We start from the raw sequence: 7,083 nt of genomic DNA, 5'->3' as shown, positions 1-7,083 counted from the left end.
TTACTGTGATTGGTTGAGAGGATAATCACTGTGGGCTTTACTGGTGATTGAAAGTGTAGTGATTGGTTGACAGAGTAAGTAATTAGAGGAGTCATTGGGTCAGACAGTAATGATAGGTAGTTCTATCAGAGCACACAGAGATCTACACACACACAGTGTTTTTTATGGGAAGTTTCCATAGGCAATGTTTTTTATACTGTACAAACTGTTTATCCCCTTACACTAGCCCTATCCCTAAACCTTCCCATCTACATTTTTACATTTTCAAAAAACATAACTTGGTATGATCTAAAACCTGTTTTCCTCATGGGGACCAAAAAAAATGTCCCCACAAGGACAAGGATTTCAGATATTGCCATCTTTGTGGGGACATTTTGTCTCCATAATGTAGGGTTTACCAGCGCGCACACACACACACACAACCACACACACACACACACACAATTTTTTTTTTTTTAATTAAAAGGTCAAGGAAATAAAAATAGTGTTAAAACAGCAATATTAGTAAGGGTCAATGATGTAAATGAGAAATCTTTTAAAAATCTACTTTTCTTTTTGAAATGTAATTTTTGTATTTATGACTGTTTGATACATGCATTTGATTAATTTGCTACATTTTCAGCAAGTGTATTGATTAAACAACTCTAAATATGTCAAGTGTTGTTACTATTAATCATTAATTACACTTAAGTTTGACACATGCTCATCATTATTTTTCAATAAATAAATAAAACAAATCATAAATTAAGAAAGCTTTCAAGTCAACTTATTCCAATTCAGACATTGAGAACATTTATTACGAATGTGTAATGTATACAATTCAATCAATGAATGAATTGAAAGATAATTTTTAATACATTTGAATAAAAATGAGCATCACATTATAGCTCAAAGAAAGAAAGAAAGAAAGAAAGAAAGAAAGAAAGAAAGAAAGAAAGAAAGAAAGAAAGAAAGAAAGAAAGAAAGAAAGAAAGAAAGAAAGAAAGAAAGAAAGAAAGAAAGAAAGAAAGAAAGAAAGAAAGATTGTGGTTTCAGCACCATGGACAGGGATCTGTGATCACTGTTTGAATGAAAAAGCCTGTCCATTTAGCACCTCTGCTCTGCAGAAAATAAGTGCGAGAGAGAAAAGCTGAGAAGACACTGAGAAGGCTTGAAAGGTAAAGATTGAAAAACAGGAGGGACAAGGAGAGAAAAAGAGGTGTCCACAGACAGAGCTCATATGGTGAATGAGTTTCAGGTTTCACTGCAAAAGTGACATACTGCAGGGACACAGAGAGCTAAAAGCTGGGAATGAAAAACAGAAGACCAACGTAAGCTGTGGAGTATTGAGAGAATGAGCTTTAGCGATACACATGTGCCTGTGTGTGTACAATCGAACATAGTATGTGTGGGGGGAGAGCAAGACGCACAGATCACGTGTTCAATTTTCAAAATGGAAGAAATCACCTCTTACTGTAATATATGTAATTGGTGAGTAAACATACAGACCTAAATAACATAGATTTGTGTTATGTTATTTCAAACCTTGTCATATTAAAATGGATAAGTACAGAACTTCCTTCTACTATCCAGTCTACATCATGCTACTCTTTTCATCTTTTCACATCAGAGTTTCAGAGATGACAAGTTTTCTCCGGATCATTCCTCACAGTGTCTAAAAATTGAGTTAGACTAATAACTCTGACAGGCTGCTGGTGTAAAAATACTTCTGACATTAAAGTTTCAGAAGAACTTAGAAGAGTGAAGGAAAGGAATAGGACATGAAGAGTCTCTTGAAAGGTTTGATGAAGGTGAAGGATTATTCTGGACAATGAGACAACAGACAGAAACTCGCAGGCCTGAATATCTTACAGTAGTAATTATTAATAATCATGACCGGTAATGATTAAAACCATTGATCACGGAGCGCTCTGGAACACTCGGCTTTGATTGGTCAGTCGAGGTCTGATATTTCCTAATATTCTCCATCGTCTATCATGGCAATCAGAGTCAGACGCTCGTCGGAGTAGCTGAAAACATCGCTACTGTCATGTCTTTCGTATCACACTGTGGACTCGCGCTCTCTTGTTTCATACAAAGGCAACTGCCATCATCTTGCGCCTGTTATCGAGATTTCCATTTTGCATCACAAGATTTACTTTAAAACAATTTTCACTCAGAAATTGCTTTTAAATTTCAGAAATAACTACAAAGAAACGACTACACATTGAATTAAATTTAAGTAGAAAGACTGAAGTAAATTTGTTTAAAAAAAATAGTTTTTTTAAAGTACTCAAAAAAAATGTAATAATAATAATAATAATAATAACTATTAAAAAGTAACTATATAAAACAAATGGCAATTGGTGCAAGCTAAAACAAATGAAAATCTGGATTGCCATTAGATTTAACGTCAGATAGCCATTATGATAACAATAAAAATGAGAACACTGTTTTTTGAACATGTTTATAAATAGTCCAAAATGATTTGGGGGAACATCGTAGCCTCATTTTAGAGCACAAAACCCACACTTCGTTCAGATGAACATTTACAGGGACCCTGTATTTGTATTTTCTTTCTTTGAGAATTGTCAACTGTCACACCACCCCCACCCCATCCCAAAACAAGTCTGATCACATTATTTTCCTGGTTGCATGTTTTCACATTGATTCGATAGAAGATATTTTATATGAAGTGTACACCTTGTTAGAGTGTGAATGTGTGTCTTTTGGAGAAAGCAATGAGAAATGAGCATGTCCACTCAAAGCAATGGCTTAAATGAGACAACATTAGGCTACACAAGTAGGACATGTTCCTGATCCATCATCGTTTGTTTTTCTGGACCAAAACTTCTATCAACCAATCACAGCCGAACCCTAAAAGCAATCTGATGATAGGAACAGAGTATGTTGATTCAGGAACATGTTGTACTTGCAAGCACAACCACCACAAACAGCCTTCTTCACTAAAACTGTAAACCATTACGGTTTATAAAAAGACCTAAAACTCATCACAGCAAGTCAAGGAGGGCAGATTTGCTCACATATTTGGTTAGTCAGCAGATGTCTTTAGCAGATGTAAAGGCCACAAATCAGTGGGATTTAAACAACAATCTCCTCATGAGTCTGTTAGATATCACTGGAACATGCCGTGAGCTCGCTCACACAGACCTGCTGCTGCTGCTGGAGATTTGTTCAATAAATATAAACTCTGTAGTACATCACACAGTGTTCTTTATCAGCTGTATGAAGCTGAATAACAGCCTTTCCATTGAGGCATATTATATACGTTTACCTCCTTCTGTGCTTTATTGCTTTTCTTTTGTGAATTACAAGTTCTTACAACTTGGATCTTCACTGTGAACTAAACCAGTTTCATGTTGTTGTCACGACAGACTAAGAACAAAAGGTGTGAGGACTCAAACGCTGGAGAAAAATAAGTATTTATTAACAAAAACACAAAACAAAACCCACGATGGGGAAAACAGAACTAAAGAAGTACAACAATAATAACAGAACAAGAACACTCTAGAAGATCACGGGGAACAGGAAACAAAAGACAATGAACCGACACAGACTGCAAACAAGAGGGAACTAATAAAGGGAAACTAATCAGGAGGGAACAGGTGGATGAACTCAAACAATAATCAGATAACAAGGGGGAGGGATCAGACAATAACACGAGCACATGGCCCAAAACAACAAAACACCCATGTGCAGCACAAGACAGGACAGGCATGTGACATTACCCCCTCCCTACGGAGCGGCTACCAGACGCTCCATCAGACCATGGCGGGACGGGAGGGACAGTCCAGGGCGGGACGGGAGGGACAGACCAGGGCGGGACGGGAGGGACAGACCAGGGCGGGACGGGAGGGACAGACCAGGGCGGGACAGACCAGGGCGGGACGGGAGGGACAGACCAGGGCGGGACAGACCAGGGCGGGATGGGCCAGGACGGAGCAGACAGTCCATCGGGCGATCTGGGCGGAGACGACCCTTCAGGTGGCCAGGGTGGAGCAGGTAGTCCATCGGGCGGCCAGGGTGGAGACTTGCCCTCGAGCGACCACGGCGGAGACTTGCCCTCGAGCGACCACGGCGGAGACGACCCATCGGGAGGCCACGGCGGAGACGACCCATCGGGAGGCCACGGCGGAGACGACCCCTCGGGCGGCCAGGGCGGAGACGACCCCTCGGGCGGCCAGGGCGGAGACGACCCCTCGGGCGGCCAGGGCGGAGACGACCCCTCGGGCGGCCAGGGCGGAGACGACCCCTCGGGCGGCCAGGGCGGAGACGACCCCTCGGGCGGCCAGGGCGGAGACGACCCCTCGGGCGGCCAGGGCGGAGACGACCCCTCGGGCGGCCAGGGCGGAGACGACCCCTCGGGCGGCCAGGGCGGTGGAACAGACACCGGCTCAGGAACTGGAACAGACGACACCGGCTCAGGAACTGGAACAGACGACACCGGCTCAGGAACTGGAACAGACGACACCGGCTCAGGAACTGGAACAGACGACACCGGCTCAGGAACTGGAACAGACGACACCGGCTCAGGAACTGGAACAGACGACACCGGCTCAGGAACTGGAACAGACGACACCGGCTCAGGAACTGGAACAGACGACACCGGCTCAGGAACTGGAACAGACGACACCGGCTCAGGAACTGGAACAGACGACACCGGCTCAGGAACTGGAACAGACGACACCGGCTCAGGAACTGGAACAGACGACACCGGCTCAGGAACTGGAACAGACGACACCGGCTCAGGAACTGGAACAGACGACACCGGCTCAGGAACTGGAACAGACGACACCGGCTCAGGAACTGGAACAGACGACACCGGCTCAGGAACTGGAACAGACGACACCGGCTCAGGAACTGGAACAGACGACACCGGCTCAGGAACTGGAACAGACGACACCGGCTCAGGAACTGGAACAGACGACACCGGCTCAGGAACTGGAACAGACGACACCGGCTCAGGAACTGGAACAGACGACACCGGCTCAGGAACTGGAACAGACGACACCGGCTCAGGAACTGGAACAGACGACACCGGCTCAGGAACTGGAACAGACGACACCGGCTCAGGAACTGGAACAGACGACACCGGCTCAGGAACAGACACTGGCTCCGGCTCAGGAACAGACACTGGCTCCGGCTCAGGAACAGACACTGGCTCCGGCTCAGGAACAGACACTGGCTCCGGCTCAGGAACAGACACTGGCTCCGGCTCAGGAACAGACACTGGCTCCGGCTCAGGAACAGACACTTGCTCCGGCTCAGGAACAGACACTGGCTCCGGCTCAGGAACAGACACTGGCTCCGGCTCAGGCTCAGGAACAGACACCACCGGCTCAGGAACAGACACCACCGGCTCAGGAACAGACACCACCGGCTCAGGAACAGACACCACCGGCTCAGGAACAGACACTGGCTCCGGCTCAGGAACAGACACTGGCTCCGGCTCAGGAACAGACACTGGCTCCGGCTCAGGAACAGACACTGGCTCCGGCTCAGGAACAGACACTGGCTCCGGCTCAGGAACAGACACTGGCTCCGGCTCAGGAACAGACACTGGCTCCGGCTCAGGAACAGACACTGGCTCCGGCTCAGGAACAGACACTGGCTCCGGCTCAGGAACAGACACTGGCTCCGGCTCAGGAACAGACACTGGCTCCGGCTCAGGAACAGACACTGGCTCCGGCTCAGGAACAGACACTGGCTCCGGCTCAGGAACAGACACTGGCTCCGGCTCAGGAACAGACACTTGCTCCGGCTCAGGAACAGACACTGGCTCCGGCTCAGGCTCAGGAACAGACACCACCGGCTCAGGAACAGACACCACCGGCTCAGGAACAGACACCACCGGCTCAGGAACAGACACCACCGGCTCAGGAACAGACACCACCGGCTCAGGAACAGACACCACCGGCTCAGGAACAGACACCACCGGCTCAAGTGTGTACGTAGCCCACACACACCACATGGCTGTGGCCATAATGGCCAGTGTCGCGGTCACTGAGGGCTCAGGCTCAGGAACAGACACCACCGGCTCAGACACAGGCTCGACGGCGGCCATCTTGTCAGGGGACACAGGCTCAGCAGGCGTGACGTGAACAGGCTCGGCGGCGGCCATCTTGTCCGAAGACACAGGCTCGGCAGGCGTGACGTGAACAGGCTCGGCGGCGGCCATCTTGTCCGAAGACACAGGCTCGGCAGGCGTGACGTGAACAGGCTCGGCGGCGGCCATCTTGTCCGAAGACACAGGCTCGGCAGGCGTGACGTGAACAGGCTCGGCGGGCGTGACGTGAACCGTCTCTGGCTGGGCAGACGTGACGTGAACCGTCTCTGGCTGGGCAGACGTGACGTGAACCGTCTCTGGCTGGGCAGACGTGACGTGAACCGTCTCTGGCTGGGCAGACGTGACGTGAACCGTCTCTGGCTGGGCAGACGTGACGTGAACCGTCTCTGGCTGGGCAGACGTGACGTGAACCGGATCGCTGGGGTGGCGCAGGCAGTGCGAGCAGCTCGGGCGGGGCCGGTAGGGCGAGCAGCTTGGGCGGGGCCGGCAGGGCGAGCAGCTTGGGCGGGGTCGGCAGGGCGAGCATCTCGGGCGGGGCTGGCAAGGCAGGGTACCAGGGCGACGCGTCAGGGATGGCAGTCACCTCCGGGATGGCCTCCGGGTTAGGAGCCGCCGGACAGGTCATTGAGGAGGCCTTTCTCTTCCTTCTCCGTCCCCGGACCACCGGAACTGGGACCACCGGAACTGGGACCACCGGAACTGGGACCACCGGAACTGGGACCACCGGACTCGGGACCACCGGAACCACCGGAACTGGGTCCACCGGAACTGGGACCACCAGACTCGAGACCACTGGACTCGGGACCACCGGAACTGGGTCCACCGGAACTGGGTCCACCGGAACTGGGTCCACCGGAACTGGGTCCACCGGAATAGCCACGGAGGGGTTCTTCCTTCTCCTCCTCCGTTTCGGAACCACTGGAACTGGGACCACCGGAACTGGGTTCACCGGAACTGGGATCACCGGAACAGGAGTCACCGGAACAGAGACCACTCCCCTGGCGATCCTCTCCTGA

Source organism: Squalius cephalus, assembly GCF_949319135.1.
Source record: "Squalius cephalus genome assembly, chromosome: 1".
In the NCBI taxonomy this organism is placed as follows: domain Eukaryota; kingdom Metazoa; phylum Chordata; class Actinopteri; order Cypriniformes; family Leuciscidae; genus Squalius; species Squalius cephalus.
The sequence above is the reverse complement of the archived record's forward strand: the minus strand, read 5'-3'. Positions refer to the sequence as shown.